The following is a 21,787-nucleotide window of genomic DNA, read 5'->3' as shown; positions in this document are numbered from 1 at the left end:
AACTTTTGCCAATTATATTGACATTTATTGCTTTGCACCAATGAATATAATAAATTATTGTGAAGTAGTTAATGACTTAAGGTCATGCTTTATTAAGAGTATATATGCTGGAGAACATGCAGAATAAAAAACTCTTTTCTTCTTAGACCCTGATCACATGTGTATGTCATGTCCAGCCTAACGGTGACATTTGGTGCCACCTGATGTGATGGAACTGCCAGGTGAGAGGCAGTGAGGTCGGAGCCCATTGAAGCTGAGAGCAGCGGGGTGTGGCTGCCAGTCTGGACCTGATTTTGACAACTGGAAAAAAGGTGAGCCACTGGAAACAATGGGAAATAATTTAACAAGCAAAAACCTGATTGTTTTATCTGCATGGAAAACTTTCTTAAAAAGAAAAGGAGTTTAAACAACGGACTATGCTCCACGTAATATTTTAATATGGGCAAAATCTCAAAATTTTAAGACTGATGTAACTACTGCTTTTAGTGCTAGAGCTTAGAAAGAAGTTGGAGAAACACTCTGGGAAGTAATTGAGACTGAGGATAAAGCAGCTGCAGATCTATCTCCTACTTGGAGGTGGCTTTATAACACCTTAAAAGAGTGGAAAGCAGAGCAGGACAAAAAAGACTTAGAGAAGTAAAAAGGAATCGGAAGAGCAACTCAAAGTTGCTGGGGAGCAGCAGAGGGGAGAAGCTCAGTCTGAGAGTTCTGGAATTTTTTCTGCAGAGGTTGTTGCTGGGTCTGTTGCTACAGGAAATGGGCAACATGTTGATAATGCTTCTTCATATTTGTCTGCAAAAGGTTTTAAATCCACATACCCCTCCCCCGCAGAGCAACTAGCTGAACTTAATGTTAAATCTGAGTCCTCAGCATGGCGGCTGGCTAAGATAACCTTAAAAAAGAAACATTGAGCCATCCACTCCTTTGCTTGCTTCTGATTCTGAACTGCACAAACACATGGAAACATATTGAACCATCCCCTCCTTTGTCTTCTGATTCTGATAGCGACAATGAGGAAATTACAGAGATTAAGTGTGAATTAATGCATACTTCTGTTTGCTGTAAAACTAGTAATAGAGATAAGCTTAGTAAAACTACTAATAAAGATAAGCTTGGTAAAACTAGTAATAGAGATAAGTTTAGTGTTTCAAAACTCTGCCTTCTGATAATGTTATTATAACTGTTCATCTGTCTTTTCGGTGTAGGCAATATGTTAAAAGGAAAGCAGTTGAGACAGGAGAATGAGATGTAGTGGAAAAAATAGGCCAACCAAAGGACTCGGATGCTATTGATATGGATGTTGCTAATAGTAAAATGGCTTTTCCTGTGTTTAGAGCAGTTCCTAATTCAAGACAAAATGATAGTCATAAAGTTTTTGCATGGAAAATTGTGTAAGATCTTCAGTCTAAAGTAGATAATTTGGTATTAATTCTGCTGAAGTAATGCAATTAATTCATATTATTAATACAGATGTTCTGTCTCCTGATGATATTGTGCATTTGGCTACAGTTTTGTTTCAACTAGTACAATGTGGAGTATTTAAAAACAATTGGAAGCAATTAGCTGAGTGAACAGCTTTAAATAATATGCAACTACCTCAGCAAGACCCTCATCATGCTGTAGGAATTGATGTTTTGCTTGGTCAAAGACCTTTTTCTAATCCAAATTTACAGGCACAGTAGGATCCCCTAGTTTTAACACAGGCTCAACAATTAGGTATGAGCGCTATAACTAAAACAATAGCAATAGCAGCTCCAAAACCAAGATATGTCACTATAAAACAAAATCTTAAAGAGCCTTTTCTGCAATTTGTAGAAAAAATTGCTGCAACAATTGAAAAACAGGCAGAAGATAAAAATTTAAGAGAAATTCTATGTAAACAATTAGCCAGAGAAAACACAAAGATTTCAAAAAAATTATTGAAGCACTGCCAGGAGATCCCTCTGTCCCTGAGATGATCTCAGCATGTTCAAAAGTTAGTGCAGTTTAACATAAAATAACTGCATTAGCAGCAGCTCTAAAATCTCCACCAAAATGTTTTTCCTGCAGGGAACAAAGTCATTTATGATCACAGTATCCTAAAAATGTTGAACAGAAAGTGAAGTCTAAAATGAATCTTACTTGTAATAGATGTAGTAAAAATGAGCACTTTGCCAAACAATGTAAATCAAATTGTCATACAAAAGGACAATTATTACAGGGAAATGAGAAAAAGAATGTGAAAAGGTGCATGTGAACAAATATCTCAGCAACCACAAGCCCTTCCATCACTGCAAAGTTATCCATTTGTGAACAATACTCAGGGGCAACAATTAGCTCAACAGAGATTGATATACCTGTTGCAGACACAGTAACTGTTAATACTCATGATGCTGTAAAAGTACCTTTACAAGCATAAGGACCTATTGATTAAAGTCTCAGTGCTCTTTTAATTAGAAGACCTAGTGCTACTTTAATAAGACTTAATATATATATTAAGGTAATTAATGCTAATTACACAGAACAAAGTTGTGCTATGATTTCAAGTAATTATCACCAGTTATTGTACCTAGAGACTTGTCTTGCTCAAATTGTTCCTTTTTTGAGTTGTGGTCCCAAAACAGAAAATCGACTATGTCCCACTGAAAACTTCAGATCTACTGAGATGCCTCAAATTTACTAGACAAAACGAGTGACAGCTCAGTGACCTACATTGACGTGCACCTTGACTTCAGAGAATGCAAAACCTCAACAAATAAAATTAAATAATCTGCTAGACACAAGAGCTGATATTACAATTGTGTCTTTACATTCGTGGCCACTGCAGTGGCCAGTGCAAACAAGTGACACTGGAGTGGTTAAGCTAGGAGACACCACAGTAGATAGAATTTCACTTAACAATATTTTGATCACAAATCCTGAAGGAGAGACAGCAACTATAAGGCCATTTATTACCTCTGCTCCTTTGAATCTGTGGGGCTGAGATTACCTTAGTCAGTGGGGAGTGAAAATTACCACAGATTTTTAACAGGGTTCACTGTGTTACAAAGTATTCAGCAACCCACTCTTGCTTTAGCCTGGTTGCCCACCAAACCTGTGTGAGTCAATCAATAGCCTCTGACTGATGAAAAATTAATTGCCCTACAAACGTTAGTTCAAAAACAATTAGTTGCAGGTCATATTAAACCTTCATACAGTCCATAGAACACTCTTGTGTTTGTTATAAAAAGAAATCTGGTAAGTAGAAACTTATACATGATTTAAGACAAATCAACGCTGTAATGGCTACTGTGGGAGCTTTAAGCCTGGTTTACCATCCCTACTATGATTCGCATGGACTGGAAAATTAGTGTAATGGCTTAAAAATTTTTTTTTTTTACAATTCCTTTATCTGAACAAGACAAAGAAAAAGTTGTAGTGCCCAAAATTAACCATTGCAAACCAACACAAAAATATCAATAGAAATTTCTTCCCCAAAGAATCAAAAATTCTCCTACTATCTGTCAGTGGTTTGTAACACAAGCATTGTTTCTGGTAAGAGAAAAATTTCCTGATTACTATTGTTATCATTACATAGATATTTTGTTAGCAGCCAAAAAAAAAAGAGCAGTTGACTAATTTGCAGTCTTTTGCTACAACTTCTTTAAAAAGTTATAGCCTGTGTGCAACTCCAGAGAAAATTCAGTTGAACCTTAGAATATTTAAGTTCCATTGTGTCTAAAAAACAAGTGAGACCTCAAAAAATTCAATTACAAAAAAAGGTTGTTTTTGAAAATTGAAAATTTAACTAATGAACAAAAATTAATGAGATAAATTAATTGGATAAGACCTTACTGGAAACTCACTAATTCGCAATTAGAACCACTTTTAGAAACATTGAAAGGGTCAGACAATCCTACTAATGTCCATGTGCTGACCCCAAAAACTCTTTCTATTCTTGAAAAGGTTGAAAAAGTTCTATGTTAAAATTTATTTCTTGCATTGATCTGACACAAATAGTGCAAGTGTTCATTCTGATTGACAAAATGATTCCTTTTGGAATTCTTACGCAATGAAATGATCAGTAAAAAAATTCTTTACATATTCTAGAGTGATTATTTTTACCTTTCAAACCTGTGAAAACTGTTCCTAGTCTTTTTTAATTGATTACTGAAATTATTATTAAGGCTCAAAAATGATATAGTAAATTATTAAGCCAAGATCCTAAAAAAAATTGTTTTACCTGTCCAAAATTAGTACTTTGAGCGGTATCTTGCCAACAATTATCAGTTACAAATGACTATGACTGCTTTCATAAATGTCTTATCATTCACCAAGTCACCCCTTCTTAAAATTCTTTCAAGAAATACTTGTTAGTCAGAAACAATTGAACATGGAAAGTCCTGTTGATGGATCAACTGTTTTTACAGATAGTTCTGAAAAAACAGAAAAGGCTGCAATGACTTAGAAAGTCAATAGTGATTGACAACATGTGATCAAATTTCAAACAAGATCATCTCAAATTGTTGAATTGCGAGCCATGACAACAGCTGTTCAGTTGTTCCCTCAAGCTGTGAACATTGTCACAAATTCTACTTATGTACCAAATTTGACCAAAAAGTTGTTTCATCTGAAATTAATCATTGTCCTTTATTTGAAGTGTTATAGAAATTGTAAAATACAATCCAGCAATGCACCGAACATATTTTGTACTGCACATTCGCAGTCACACTTCTTTACCAGGATTTTTCACTGAAGGGAATGCTGTAGCTGCTGCTCTTGTTGCCAAAGCTGCTTTAATAATTCCTAATCATAGACAACAAGCAATTTTGTCTCATCAATTTTATCATCAAGGAACTCAAGCTCTGCAGTTGCAATTTAGCCTTAATAACAATGATGCTCATTCAATTGCCGCTGCATACCCTAATTGTCAAAGTTCACATATTCCTGTATATTATGGAATAAATCCCAGAAACTTGCAAGCTTTACAACTCTGGCAGACAGGTATTACTCAAATTACTGATTTAAAAAAACTGAAACATATACATATGTCAATTGATACCTTTTCTCATACTATTGCAAAAACTGCATGCAAGTGAAAAAACTGTAAATGTTATTCATCACTTTCAAAAGACTTTCTCTGTTTTAAGAATGCCTCAACAAATTAAGACTGACAATAGTTCTGGTTATGTTTCTCAGAAAACAAAGCATCTTTTTGCTGCTTGAATGTTGTACATACTATAAGTATTCCTCACTCTTCCACTAAACAAGCTATTGTTAAATGTGCTCATAGCACATTGAAACATCAACTTCAAAAACAAAAAAAGAGAATGCAAGGAGAACCTCCCCAGGGATGATTGGACAAAGCAGTTTGTGTGCTGAATTTTTTATCCTGCAGAAAGACAACTTCTTTACCTCCTTTGTTTTCTCATTTTTCCTCCTTAATTTCAAAAAATCTGAGTTGCAGAAGCCTGTTCAGATGCAAGTGAAAGATCTAAGTTGTGGTCAGTGGAGTGGTCCTGTAGATTTAATAACCTGGGGGAAAGGATATGCTTGTGTCTTTACAGAAAATGGACCACATTAGATACCTGCTTCTTGTGTTAAGCCTTATCTGGGGCGCATCGGAAGGAACAGAATAGAAGATTTCACCGGAACCAAAGAATAACATGTGGGTGACACTAGCTGAGGCTACACATCAGGGCACGCTGTGCCTGTCAGTTTCCTCCTAAGAATCCATTCTCTATGTGTCTTTTCTACCTCTTGATAACTAGCCTTGTCCCTCCCAAGCTTTTAATTGTAAACCACTGAATCCTGCACACAATGTAGATTTCTGGGATAGTATCTATGTACACTTACCTCAGGTTTCCATTGAGCCAAGGGAGCTAGAATTGCTGAGATCATTGCAAACAGATGCTTGTATAATGTTTAGTTACAAAAGGAAAGACAAGACAACAAGGAGGGAGTCTCAAGATGTAAACGCAACACTAGACATTTACAAGCTTGTCGTGTAACTACACCTCACATCATGTGTCACGTGCATTTGATGTGTCTTTGCAGCTACTGAGAGGCATGTTTTTAATCCATGGTGATTGTGCTTGAGTTGGTATTCAAAAAAAAAAAAAAAAAAAGAGGGCGTTCCTGCTGTTTGGGGCAGTTGACTCTAATGACACCCAACATAACAATGATGCATCACAAAACAAGAAACAAGCAATCACTTCAACATAAATTTGCTTCTCAATGCCGGGATGAGGTAGCTTTTAGGGGATCTAGTTCTATTGCTTCTGCATCAATTTTTACACCTAGAGTAGCTTCAGCTCATACTCTGTCTTCCTTAAATAAGCGTAGTTATTAGCTTGCTAAGCAAAACAATGACACATCTGTGGCTTTAAGTAAGTTACTGCTAGATATAAACAGCCTTAGGCATGCAACACTGCAAAACAGAGCAGCTATAGATTTCTTATTGTTATCTCATAGTCCTGGATACCAGGAATTTGAAAATATGTGTTGCATGAATTTTTCAGATCACAGTGAATCAATCTACAAAGGCATTACGGACTTAAAAGAAAGAATCAATCACTTACAAGTAGATGACAAATAGAGACAGCTGAATAGTTTTTTCAAAAGCAGGAGCATCACTGGGTATCTTAAGACCTTGTTGAAGACTAGATTGTTAATTTTGTTAGTGATTGTAAATATTGCTCTGTGTCTCCCTCATCTGCTTGGATTTTTGCACCAAGCCCTGCAAAAATCCTTGTCAGCTGTGTTTGTTGCTCAAATACAAAAAGGAGGAAATATGGAGTGGCTTGACAGCTGACTTGCAAGCAAAGCTGAGTTAATAGAAGAAATAACAATTGATGATTTTCGAGTGTATCCATAGCAAGGAATAAAACAAGGCCGTCAGCATGGAAAAAGATTAGAAAAGATACATGAAAATTTTTGTAAGCCAGACTATATGCATAAGTAGATGTGTATACCTGCCTTATTAAACTTCTGTAAAACTTTTGCCAATTACATTGCCAATTGCATTGACAATTAATTGCTTTGCACCAATGAATATAATACGTTCTTGTGAAGCCGTTAATGACTTAAGATCACGCTTTATTAAGAGTATATAAGCTGGAGAACATGCAGAATAAAAAACATTTTTCTTCTTAGAGCCTGATCACGTGTGTATGTCACGTCCGGCCTAATGGTGACAGACCTTTATATCTTTCTACTTTTTATTAATCTTATAGAATTTCTTGTAATAAGGGATGTTATGCATCTACTGCAGTATGTGGGTTCAACAGCTTGATTTGACTGCATTTGACTGCATAAGTCCTACAGCTTAGGGTTAAGTGCTGTGAGAGAGGAACACTCTGAAAACTTTTTTGAAACCCTGAATAATAAAAATGCTCTTTACCACATGAGTGGCATACTATACCTTCAGGAACAAAATACTCCCTAAAACTTTTCTAAAAGTACTTCTTAAAAGCCTGTTGTAGAGCTACAGTAGGCTGGTATGACAAAGATGGTATCCAGGATATCTCATGTGAGAAAATGTTTTTCACTACCATAGCTTCCTTAGTCTTACACCATTGCAGTCTTTTGTTACAAGCAACTAATATTTTTATTCTTTGTGGGAAAGAAGAGTAGTTTTGTTATTTTTTTTGCTCATGTCTGTGAATCTACAGCTAATGTTTCAAAAAACAGAACAGATGCATCCCTTGATGGAGAAAATAACCAAAGAATTTCACTATACACACTTTGTTGTTTTATTTAAGCTCTAATAGTTGTAAAAAACCAAAATTATTAAGGGCATAATAACTGGATTAATTTTGCTTTCACACATGAAGCTGACAATAGCATGTAATATGGAATTGCATACAGTAACCTCATACATAAAAAGGAACATCTTTACAGATGGGAAAATTTCCTTCTGGGTCAGTGATAGCCATAGTGAATGGTCTGTCTGATAGACGCAGTAATTTGGTAACTGCCTTTTTAGAGAAGAGAAATTAAGAAAATCCCTTTCTTTCAACAATTTTTTCTAAATGTCCATTCTATGATCATTACATCATGGTATCACTGAATGATTACTCAGTAAATTTTAGTCATTGTTGTTGCTACCTGTAGCTTCACTGTTTGCACACAATACATAATTGATGAATAGAAGTAAAGGGTCTGAAAATCAAGCACTAGCTGCACTATCAGCTATTTCTTCTCTCAGCATCACATACAGAGACTTAGTGATTTGAGTGTTCTCCAGACATACCCCTATGTAGTGCATCTCAAGATTTTTCAGAGTCAGTTACAGAAGAAAAATACATTTGCTTTTAGAAGACACTTGGTGAAATCTTGTTTCCTCCTACATTGATCCATTCCAGGAATTTGATCAGAATTTCATGGATTCATAACCTTTCACCTGGGTGGAAATACATATTTGTGATTTGATACAGTAGATGGGATATGGAGTCAAGAAGACACAATAATAAAGGACACTCAAGCAACAACTATTTACTTTTTCAGACATTGGTTTAGGAAAGCAGGCAAAGGGCCTTGTAGGCATCACACTTGAGAATGTGAGTGATTCAGAACATATCAGTTCAACAGTGTTGTGCAAAAGTGATTTAGAATACAATACGTCTAAGTGCAGAAACCTTGCAGAAGGCTTTTAAAGTGTGGTGCCACAGTAAATCTGCATTCTATTATTTCCACATTGCATCCTCTAGGCCTTAGTAATGACTATAGAAACTAATTCCAGATGAGTAAAAAGTTTGTGAAAATGCACATATGTGGCTGCTGCTGGCAGCAATAGCCATATACCTGTCCAGCTAAACTACAGTGCCACATACCAAGTACTTCAACATGATATTAAATTGCTTATGTCTCTAAAAAATGTCAAAAAATGAAAACTATCAGGCGAGACATCCGATTTTGTTGTTGTAAAGACCTGATATGACAAACATCCCCAAGATCCCATTAAGCTCCCCTACTGAATAAAGAGTTGCACTTTATCTTGTCCACTGACACAGCAGACAAATGCGGCTCTTGAAGTGCACCAGTGTGCTGCTGCTGCCCTCTTAGGTCAAGTAAACATAAATAATTACATATATGTTGTAGTTTCTCTACATTTTCTCAAAGAGCTTTCTATACAAGCTATTAAAAACTGATTATAATAAGAGGCTTGCCTATTGTAAGCTGATGCAACAAGAAATCCAGTCTATTACAGGACCTATGAAAAGGTAAGGCTTAGTTTAAGGATATGAGAGAATAAGAAAAACAGAATTTTTTCAGTAATTGTATTGGAACTTGTAAGACAGCAAGGCATAAAGTGTGAGAACAAAAATACAGTTAGCACTTGTAAAACCTGAAGAAATATTATCAGGGAGAAAAAAGGTTCAGTCCCCACCCATGCACTTCAGGATGACATACAACTCAGTAACCTTGGTTGGCCATGAGGTGATTGCATGAAAACTGCAGCAAGGATAAGTTATCACCACTTTCCATTCCTTTAACCTTTGTCAAGAGACCTGATTAATCTTTGGTCATTTGCTCCTTTCTTTAAATTTTGTCTAAGACTCAGATATTAGAATTTTAATGACTGCTGATAGATGTCCTTTGAAACTGCATTGCATAGAGTTTTATTTTGACCTAGACAAATGCTATCCATTTTCACTTGGCTGTTCACCTCTGCATCTTTGAATTGAGTTCAGCCAGACACAACAGGGAAAGCCGAACAGTTAAGTCACTAAGTATAAAAGGATGAGGTCTTGTCCTCTTGCTCGCTATTCAAGAACTTAATATCACAAGGCCATAGAGGCACTGTGGGGTCTAAATCACTGTAATTACTGAACATACAAAAGCTGTAAGGCTTGCTGCTTTCAATGGTTTCTGATGACTTCTAAATTGTAGAACAAAAACATAGAATGATATAATCATTTACTTTGGAAAAGAATTCTAAAATAATGAAGTACAACCATTTACTCAGCATTTCCAAATCCACCACTAACTATGTCCCTGAATCTTGCATTTACACATCCTTTAAATACCTCCAGTGCATGGCAAATTGATAAAGGAATCCAGCAAATTCATCTACAGTGGGGTAAGTGTCACTTAAAAGTGCTTGAAGATTTTCCAGGTGTAAGTCCTTACTGCATCACCCTTAACTGTGTATGCAGGTGTCATGCTAGGAAGGACAATCTATCCCTGACCATGAAAGCATTCAAGGACAAATGCACATTTTAAGCAGGGACAAGATAATGTGAGACTATATGGTTTCATAGTAGAAGGAAAGACAAAGTGTGGTATAGCTCCAGTATCCTCACATGAAACCATTCTGCTTAGGGAGAAGTAGCCCTGGAAATTATACCTATTTATTCTTGGCAATTGCATATCACATACACTTTAAATTCAGAGTGCAAAGGAAAAGCTGATTGACCTGCAGCAACTTATTAAAATTATTGAAGTCCTGTGTTTCTTTCACTACTCTGTGCCAGAAATACAAGACTTCAGGAGAGTCTTTCCTTAAAATTAAAAAGTCATAAAAGATCTGGCTAAACATTTCCCAACTTGTTCAAAGACTTAAAGCACCTGAAATCTACTGTGTGTTTATTGAACATAAACAAATGAAGGAAAATATCTCTGAAGAATAGCTAAGATTCAAAAGAAATGACACTTTCAGAATGGCACCCATGTTTTCTGGAAAAATAACTGGAGTAATGAACTTGAAAGCTTACCTGTGTCTCTCTATATAACTTGGCTATTTAATAAAATATATAGACAGTCCATTCTATCCTTATGCAACAATCTTTAGATTATCACCAAAACAGTACTATTGCTAAGATTTTTAAAACTGCAAATTAAAGAGCAAATATGAATCTACATGTACTGCTTGCTTATAGAGTTAAAAAAATATCTGTTTACTTAATACTCCTTCTCTCATAACTCTGTATTTGTTAAAGGCACAGCTCCACAACTCCAAATTCAACTCCTGTGGTCAGAGTGGAATTCGTCAAGTGCTGAAGTCTTTTAAATATTTTTGTTACAGCAAAATCATATACCTCTTGAGGACCCCAAGGAGGTAACAACACAACAAACTGGAAATTTTGTTACAAGAATTTGGCATTGGGGGTTTGAAGATACTTGGTCTCTCCCTGCCTATAGCAATGGGGGTTTGAAGAATATGTTTAGTCTCTGTCCCTCCTGGCACATGTGCCAAAAGCGAAAGGGGACTGGTGCCACTGCTTCTTCTGCGATCGGGGTGCAATGTCACAAGAATGTGCAAGATCTTAAGTCATTATTTGGAGAACAATTAAAAATTTTCAATGACACTCTTTAGAATTTTATAATACAGCTGTGAATAGAACAAAAGTAGAGAAAAGGGGAAAATGAATGGACAATTTGCTCAGGAATATTTATGAATGCCCAATTTTTCTGGGTGTTACAGAAGAAGACACCAGAGGCCAATCTCAGAGGCCAATCACGCTGAGTGCTTGTCACTAAGAAGAACTCAGAATGGCTGCTGCACTGTCACAAGAAAAGAGTAGTCCTGTCCACAACAGCGTGTTTCAAGTCAAACAAAACAATACGTCTATTGTTATTTTTGTTAGAAAGCATGCACTTTTCTGAAAAAGAAGAAAAAACACATTTTGAATATTATTTACAATATTTTTCTCTTGCTTTTCTCAACATGCTTTTCATCTCTCTTTCATTATTAGTATTCATTTGGTTTTGATATTTATTTCTGCTTGTCCAGTTAAGGTATCTGGGCAACATTTTATGCTTTTCTACGTATTTATAAAATCCTATACATTCTGAGAAGATTTATTTATCATAGTGAAGAATTCAACTGCTTTTGGGGTTACATTTTGGGCAGATCAGATTTTCAGTGCTTTCTTTGGAACTCTATAGCCCTGTGTTTGACAGCTTCACCTAAAACACTTTCTAAATTACCACCTGTAATTTTTCTTGTGCTGGAAATACAAATTTATACAAAAAACTCCGATATGAAGCTTCTTTTAGAGCTACACAAATCTTTCATATTCTGCTATTTAAATTTCATTAAAGAAAGGATAGAGTTCACATTACATTCTTCTGTTGAAATTTCAACCTTTCAACTATTACAAGCATCTTCTGATTTTACTAATTTAACAAAGCATTGATTTTATCATTATGCATTTGTTCTGAAATATCTTATGTATACGAGGTCTTGAAACCACTGGTTCAATATTAACCATAAAGAAAAAGCTTTATTGTGTCAAAATCTTACTCATAATGTGAATCAAATTTCCACAACTCTGTAACATAAATAACTGCTTTCAATGCATCCAACTGGCACAGCTTTGTGGCATGTATACGTTACCAGTCTCTGGTCAAAGTATAGGACAAAGTATTTTTATTACATCATTGGGATTCTGATCTACCACCCTTTATTGCAAATAAATTGAACTTTATCAAAAAATTGTAGCATAAATCTGAACCACATTTTATGAATCAGAATCAGGCTCACTTCTACAACAGGATGATACTGTCCTTTGCAGATTGTTTCATATTATTTGCTTCAAAGGCTTGAGCTAGTCATTTCTCACGTGCTCCACAGTCCTGCACTTCAGTATAATCTTCCTTTTTCACTTAACCTGTCCTATTAGATATTTTTCTCTATTTATCTGTACAATAGAAAATCATCTAGACTATATGCTGTAACTATTTCTTAATAGGGAAATATAAATCAGTGCCTTCCTGGCTTTTGAACTCATGCAAGTGGAGAAGTCCAACTTACTGGACTTAAAATGTCACACAAAGTCATTTCCTGACTTATTGGAATGCATATGGTCTATTACTAGTATCAGCCAAAAGCAGGCTTTCCTTCTAGTGTTGAATTATGTGTCTATGTTTTAATTTTTTGGGTGTGTTTATTTTTATATTAATCTTCATTGTGCATACAGAAGTACAGAAGTACTCAGCTGTCAGATGAAATCAAATTTTGTGACCTCTTTGAAGGTTTGTATGCATCATAGACTTTTGTCTAGCAAAAATTGCAATGCTTGATATTGACTTTGATATAAAATTTGTGGAGTGTGTTTTAGTCTAGCCACTTCAAGATCTCTCATTTACTGATGTAAATAATTATAGGCCCAATTTAGATAATTTGACATAGAAGCATCCCATTAATTTAGAAAAGCATTAATTTAGAAAAACATTGGTTATTTAGGGTCATATGTTTAAATTTATAAGAAAAAGATAATTTGAATAATTCTGTCACCATTATCTCTAGGTTAATTTTGCATGTGCTTCTGGTCCATCTTTTGTTGTCTTGCTTCATTTGCAAGTATTTGTTCTTGCAAAATCTTCTACATCCCTTTGTTAGCTGGGCTACCATTACATATCAGTGCTATTTCCCAGCTGGTTTTTAAAATCACTGGGGGTGATTTGGAATTTCTGGTGTCAGATATGCTGAAGCCTGACTGTTAACACACAGCTTAAATGTGTTCTAATGTTCTAGTGACAAAAATATAATTGGAGAAATAGAGAGGGAGGAGGGGCAGGAAGTACCCTCAGTGTTTTCTTGAGTAGTAAGAGAAAAATATTTATAGAGCAGGTGTACGTACTTCTGCGTTAACAGTGTATACACTAAATACTGTGACTATTTCTTAACAAGGAAAAATAAATCAGTGTCTTCCTGGCTTAGATGACACCTATGCGATACATTAGGTAGAGATGGCTGACAAATGAATTAAACCCATTAGTATCTGTTAATTCATATTGTTTTTCTATTAGTCTATTTCTTGGCACAGTTTTGGTCCATACCAGCTAATATGTTTGAAAGACAGGCAGCACAAAACAGGGAGGAGTAGTTGGTAGACAAGTTGTTTATGCTGTAATTCAAAGGGACTAGGAAGGGCTGGAGAATGGAGCTAACAGAAAGCTCATAAAATTCAACAAAGGGAAATGAAAAGCCTTGCACCTGGGGAGAAACAACCTCAGGCACCTCAGAAAACACTGTGGGCTGACCTGTTCTTTGCAGGGCTGCTAAGAAAGCCCTAGCAGGCTGTCTTGGCAGACAAGAAGTAGACCATGAGCCAGCAAAATATTGTCATGGTGAAAGTGGCCAGCAGTGTGCTGTCAGAGCATCACCAGCAGTGTGAGAGAGATCATCTTTCTTTTCTACTCAGCAGAGGAGGGCTATGAAGCTGATTAAGGAGCAGGAGTATGTCTCATGAAGAAAGCCTGAGGGACAGGGGACCTTTTGGATAAAAGAAGGCTTGGCAGGAGATCTTATTACTACCCAACGAGAAGGTATAAAGAAGACGGCGCAAGACTTTTCTCACTGACAAGAGACAATAAGCAAAATGACATAATGAAATTCCATTGGAAGACAAGAAATCTACTGTTGTTTTTGTTGCAAGCATCATTAAATTCTGATACAAGTTCCCCAGAGAGGTTTTAGAATCTCAGTTCTTGGAGCTATTAAAAACATGACTAGACACAGCCCTGACAAACTTGCTCTTGCTGACCTTGCTTGAGCAGGGTTTTGGGGCTAGATAGCATCTCATGAGGTCTACTTTCAACAATGTGATCCTGTGAAGTACAGTTTAGGGAAGTGTCAATGATGAAGAGAGATGGGGAGACTCTGAGATGGTCAAATAAATCCAAATATATTGTGAAGTACAATTGCTTATATTCTATTTTAGGAAGACCAGTAATGTTTTATTACAATGGTTAATCATCACATAAACAGACTTATACATTTTACATCTCTTGCTTGCAGAGTTTGATGTAATTTTCCTTTTCTCATAAGTCAGTCTGATTTAATCTTCTTGCAATCTTGATTTAATTCTCAAAGTTCTGTTTGCTCTTGCCAAGGCATCCTGTTATCAAATCTCTTATGCTGGCCAGGTCCATCATTTGTATTGTGTGTCCCAATAGGGAAGTATAACAGATCCTCCCAATGGGCTGTGTGTATGAAACTGCACTACATTAGGCTCTTTCATCTCTCTGCAGTTCTTTACTAGTATCCATTTGCTATATCCAGTACATCCCTATGCATGTAAATGCAACATGCCAGGTCAGGAAATTAATGCAATAAAATTATCAACCTGGAGGGCAGTAGTGCAGTAAAAAGCACTTATCACTAATGAATGTCTCAGCCTCTCCCCAGAATCCCTGGAAAACTGCTTGGCAGAAAAGAATCTGGAGGTGCTGGTTGATAGCTGCGTGGACATGAACCAGCAGTATGTCCAGTGCAGAAATACTGTGTCCAGCAGTATTTCTTTCCAGCAGGAAAATTATGTTAAAAAAAAAAATTCTGTCCAGCAGGACCACGGTGATGACAATCCCTTGTACTCAGCACTGGTGACGCCATACCTTGAATTCTGTGTTCAGTTTTGGGCCTCTCATGACACAAGGGACATTGAGGTGTTGGAAAGAGTCCAGGGAATGGCAATGGAGCTGGTGAAGAGAACACAAGTCTGATAGGAGCAGCTGAAGGACCTGAGGGTGTTTAGCCTGGAACAAAGGAAGTTCCTTTGCGGGGACCTTGTCATACTCCTCAACTGTCTGAGAGAAGGTTGTAGCCAGATGGGAGTCAGATTCTTCTCCAAGGTAACAGGCTATGGAACAATATGAAATGGTCTCAGATTTTGTTCTTGGAAAGGGTTGTCAAGCATGAACAGGCTGTCATATGGTTGGCTCACCATTACCGGGGGTATTTCAAAGACAAAGAGATGTGGCTCTGAGGAACATGATTTAGTGGCAGACTGGACAATGTTGGGTCATATTCAGTCTTAAAGGTCTTTTAAAACCTAAACAATTCCATGATTCAATATTGGGGCTTTTTGTTGTTTGATTTTGTTGGGTTTTTTTCCAACCTGCTTTTGCTTGTTATAATTTACAATATATAATGACATTACTGCTGCAGTTGGGTAACAAAGAAACTTTCAGAGTGCAAAAATCTTTCTTACTTTGGCTGTTGTTGCCAAGCCACTTTCCATGGTATTTGAAAAGTCTTGGCAGTCAGGTGAAGTCCCAGGTAACTGGAAAAGAGAAACATTCGTACCCATAATTAAAAAGGGTAGAAAAGAGGATCCTGGGAACTCTGATCTGTCTGTCTCGGTGCCTGGGAAGATCATAAACAGAATCTCCTAGAAACTCTGCTAAGGCACACAGAGGACAAGAAGGTGATTCCAGACAACCAGTAGGGCTTCACTGAGGGCAAGTCCTGCCTCAGCAATCTCGTTGACTTCTATGAGAGGGTCACTCTATCAGTGGACAAGGGAAATGCTACAGATGTCATTTTTGTCAACTTCTGTAAGGTCTTTGATATAGCTCCCCACAACACCCTTCTTTGTAATTGGAGAGATATGGATTTGAAGAGTGGATTGTTAGATGGATAAGAAAGGGTTTGGATGATCTCATTTATGGTTCAGAATCCTGAGGGACACTACCTGACAAGTGGTGTCCCTCAGGAACCACTGTTATTTAATATCTTCATCAATGATGCAGACATTGAGTGCACCCTCAGCAAGTTTGCAGATGACACCAAGCTGAGCGGTGCAGTTGAGATTCCTGAGAGATGAGATGTCATCCAGAGGGACCTGGACAAGGTCGAGCAGTGGCCCATGGGAATGCCATGAGGTTCAACAAGGCCAAGCTCAAGTGCTGCCCCTGGGTCAGGGCAATCCCTGGTGCCAGCCCAGGCTGGGCATGAACAGATCGAGAGCAGCCCTGCCCGGAAGGGCCTGGGAGTGCTGTGGGTGAGAGCTGGACATGAGCCAGCCATGGCAGTGCCAGCGCAGAGAGCCAAGTGTGTCCTGGGCTGCACCCAGAGCCCCTGGGCAGCAGGGCAGGGAGGGGATTCTGCCCCTCTGCCCCGCTCTGCTGAGACCCCACCTGCAGAGCTGCCTCCAGCCCCGGGGTCCCGGCACAGGAAGGACATGGAGCTGCTGGAGAGAGGCCAGAGGAGGCACCAAGGTGATCAGGGGGATGGAGCACCTCTCCTGTGAGGGAAGGCTGAGAAAATGGGGATTGTTCAGCCTGAAGAAGAGAAGGATTAGGTGTCATGACCTGCTGAAGAATTATAAAAAAAGGCCTCATAAAATCAGGCCTGCTCTGTAACTGCAGCTAGTACTTTGCAAGTTTCCATGCGAAAATAATCCTGGTATGAAAGGGTGGAAAACAACTAGCACCTGCATAAATATTAAATCCGTCCAATGAGAATTAGTGAAGAAATATGTAAATAATTTAAGAATAGAAAGATTTGATGGACAAGTAAAAACCTTTTTGTTAACCAATGGTGTAATTGGCAAGAAAGCTATTAACCAATTAAAGTTGCACATGAAGTCTGTAAAAACTGTATAAAATGAGTTGTGTAAATAAGGAATAGGCTTTTCCTGCATGAATAAAATGGAGTCTTGCATGTTTTATTCTGAAAATTAGGGGCAACCTAATTGTGAGCTTCTAGTACCTGAAGGGAGCTCACATTAAAGATGAGAGGGACTATTTGCAAGGGCATGGAGTGACATGACAGGGGCGAATGGCTTCAAATTGAAATGAGGTAGGTTTAGATTAGATATTAGGAAGAAATTCCTTACCATGAGTGTGGTGAGACATTGGAATATATTGTCCAGAGAAGTTGTGGAAATCCCATCTCTGGAAGTTTTCAAAGCCAAGCTGGATGGAACCCTGAGCATCCTGATCTAGTGGAAAATGTCCCTGCCCATGGCAATGCGGTTGGAGTTAGATGATCTTTAAGGACCCTTGCAATCCCAATCATTCTATGATGCTAATTGGATAAAACCAGAAAAGAATAATTGGGCTATTCTCTAGCATTACACATTTTTTTTTAAATCCAACAAAAATAGGAAACTAATCTTTATATGTTTTTTCTAAGAATTATCATCTTTAATTCCATATAATAATTTTTAATCCCAATGGTAAATAATACAGAAACCACTTCCTGTGTACAGCAGCTATATGGTGCAGTGTCACTGAAACCCTCTTGAACTGTTTGGGGATAGATGCTGATGTACACCACTATTCACAAGTTTGGGACAGAGTCTCTTTTGTTTTATTTCCTTTGTTGTACTCAGGGCATGCAGATAGTGTTCTGGATTGTGTTAATCTTAACCTGTGGGAAAAAAAAATTAGAATACATTCAGAAAGCAGTAAAAGGATTCTATTTTCATTTTAGAATTTTTTTTCATTGTCAATAATAGGAATGAGAGCTGATTGAATGATAAGTAAGTAACTTAGATTTGGAGCATTTCTTGCCATGACCACAAACGTCAATTAACTGGAAAACAAAGCAATACAATAAATCTAAAAATTTTACTTATACTGTACTTGAAAATCTCTAGAGGATAAGCACCTCTTCAGTCTTGACTGAGTGAATTTTTAGCTCATCTAGCTGTTCACTCCTGAAATAAATATATATGCATTTTATTATGTTTTTCTGCAGCATATGAAGCAATACAAAATATGGTCACTAGAGGCTAGGCTAGGTAATATTTACTGCAATTTTTTATTTAAGTACTAACTAACTATTTATTAGTTGTTATTATTATAACTAACTTTTTACCTTTGGAATACAGAGGTAATCAAAGAAAACCAGAAACTAGTTTCTAGAAACTAGAAATCAAAGAAAACTATATCAGGTTTTCAGATTATTTCCTTGATATGAATGTTTATTTGTTCTGTGTTATTCTGGTTTGCTTAAATGACATTAATTTTTCTCTGTTGTTATGTTTTGGTGTTTTTTTTTTATTTTATAAGTTTTCATGCAGCTAAATTTGAAATAATTTAATTATATTCCATTTCTTGGTTTAGATTTATTCAGATATTCAATTATGTGATGTTATTCTTTCCTACATTTCTTATCTGAATGCTGCAGCCTTTTCTTTTGTCCCTCTCTTCCATGTTTTTTAATCCATTTTATCCTTTAACTAAGAAATATGCAAGATAAAACTTACTTCCTTTAAAAAAAATTTGCAGTAATACACAGTAAAAATGTGACTTTGTTTTTCAGCACCTTCCTGCTTTATTATATTCATAAATTCTCATTTTTTAAATCACACTCTGGTTTTTAAACTTAATCATAAGACACCACACAGGTACTTAGCATATTTACTTGAAATAGCAAGTTATATGTGATTATATCATTGTCAGTCCTCAATAGCATTAATTTACTACTGTGACTACTAAGAATCCCTGGAGCTTCACATCCTTTTCTCCGGTAGTTAACACATTCCATAAGGAACTGCGCTTAAGATTTATGAAATCAAGCTGGTATCAACAAATAAACCTTTCTGAATTTTTCATTTTACAGGAACTAAAGAGATATCGTTTATGCTGTCTCCAATACTAACTAGGATTTCTTTGGTCTTAAGGCAGATATTTTCAGCCAAATCACTTCAGTGATGATAAAGAGTCACCCGCCTTTCTCATACTGATAGTGGTGCCCTGGAAAAAGTCAAAGATAGAATCTAAAATGTTAAGCTTTGTGCTTTCCCAGATCAACTGCACCTGCGTAAGCAGTATCATCAATTATATAATTGTTAGATGTGATGATTGTTTAGTAATTAAATGTAATTATTATATAACCATAAGAAGAATAATGAGAAACTATGTTGGATATTCAGAGAGGGGCCAGATTTATGTATACAATAGAACAATATAAGTTTAATAATTAACATGAAAGTTATATAATGATAGAGTATAAAAACATGATCATTTCGGATGTATGGTCGGAGTCAGATTTGGGTTGAATATACCCCTGACACCCAGAGCTCTTAATAAAAAGCACTGCATATAATCCCCGTGATTATGTGTTTTTGAAAGTTAACAATACAACCAATGGAAATTTTCTTTATGCTGGACTAGGAAAAGTCTCCATTCTCTTTAAGGGCTTACGGTGTGACGCAGGAAAAACACTGAGAGCAAAATACTTGTGATTTTTTTTTCTTTAGTGAACCTCAAATGTGTTAAGCATTTTTCTAGCACTGAAGCAAACACAAAATCCAGCAAATTTTCTGAAGGAGAATTGCTTTCAAACACTGAAAAAACTATACTCTAAAATATCTACAGATGTTGGGGCACTGTGAGATACGTTATCTTAATAGAACAGAATAGCTATATTGTATAGATTATCTTAATATAATAGAATTGGTATTGTCTGAGCACCAGTGCATCCTTCAATGCCTTTTTAGAAAGGGAGTGCATGAATCAGGCAATAAAACAGGAATACAACAAATAATGAGACTCTACAGAACAGACAATAATTAGAAGGTAATCACTAATTTTTTTTCTCCTAATTTTTCTACTCCTCCTCAATGTAGTCCTGAAGTCCTCAATGTATTCTCCATTAATGTTTACCTTACAAGGCTTTTTGATTTGTTATTCATTTAGTAATGGATGCTAATTGATATTGATCTCAATGCCTTGTTTATTATCAACTTCTGATGAACATATTATTCTAAGCTGATATAACTGAAGTGAATTGTGGTCCCAAAAGCAGAATTCATAGAAATAGCAAAGTCTGAAGAAACGTTTCTGCTTTGAAGTACATTGAAGTTAAAAAGATTTGTTTAGAAGGCACAGATAAAGAAGAGGAATGGGATACCTACAAAGAGATGGTCAGAATAGGAGCTACGACAGATAAATAAATAACAAGAGGAGACATCACAGACAGATTTAACTGGAAATCAATTCCTATCCTTCCCTGTCTACAGTGTTGGATCCGTCGAGGATCAAAGAGTCATATAGAGGGAAGATGAGATACTTCCTTGCTCTTTTTGTAGCTTTGCAATTTCTTAGCAAAACTAACAGAGTCAGAAATTAAAATGCAAAGCTGCACTTTACATTGAAGTAGAAAACCCCCTCATATATGTCCAGGTTTCAGCTGTGATGGTGTGTCGCAGACAACTTTTATCCTTTCCTTTCCTTAGAACTTAGAACAACAAAAATCCTTTTCTTAGAACTTTTCCTCCTGAGAGGCTGAGAGGCCTCAGGAACAAAATGTAAACATTGATTATCTGCTGCTGTGGAATGCAACAGGTGGATCTGTGATTGGCCCATGTTGGATGTTTGTAATTGATGGCCAGTCCCAGCCCATCTGGTTTGGACAGAGAGCCGAGCCACAAACCTTTGTTATCATTCTTTGCTATTCTATTCTTAGCTAGCCTTCTGATGAAATCTTTTCTTCTATTATTTTAGTATAGTTTTAATGTAATACATATCATAAATAATAAATCAAGCCTTCTGAAACATGGAGTCAGATCCTCATCTCTTCCCTCATCCAAGAACATCGTTACAGATGGTGACCCCAAGTGATTGGAGAAGAATCCATCACTTGGTGAGACCCCAGAGGAGCAAGTGCTGCACTGGATAAACCCCGAATGTGTGGCATTGATGGTCACCTCACAAGTGACCACAGAAGTGGATTCTAGCCAGGAGCTGAAGAACTGAAGATCCTGAATTTGGACAGAGTTCACAGCCAAGGCTGACCACAAAGAGAACCTTTTGAAAAGCCTCCAGAGAAGATGTCTGGAAAGCTTAGCAGCACAGAGCAGCCTGCAGGCAGAGGTACCTTTCTCCTCCTCAGAGGAGAAACTGATTGGCCTCTGGCAAAAATGGTGTAGTGAGGACAGAGTTCTTATGGTGAAGAGACATTTCTATGAGTTTTTCTGATGGGCAAAGTTCCATGGGTTTTTCACAAATGTGCTCTATGCCCTTGATATATATGGGAATTGATGGAATCAATTTTTGAAGATGCTGTGGACCAGGGAATTGGATTTCCTCTGATTTATCCAGCATTCAGGATGCTCTTCCCAGTCTTGAAACAGAAAGCAGCTTC

This window comes from Melospiza georgiana, chromosome Z (genome assembly GCF_028018845.1).
Source record: "Melospiza georgiana isolate bMelGeo1 chromosome Z, bMelGeo1.pri, whole genome shotgun sequence".
In the NCBI taxonomy this organism is placed as follows: Eukaryota; Metazoa; Chordata; class Aves; order Passeriformes; family Passerellidae; genus Melospiza; species Melospiza georgiana.
Note: the sequence above shows the minus strand (reverse complement) of the source record.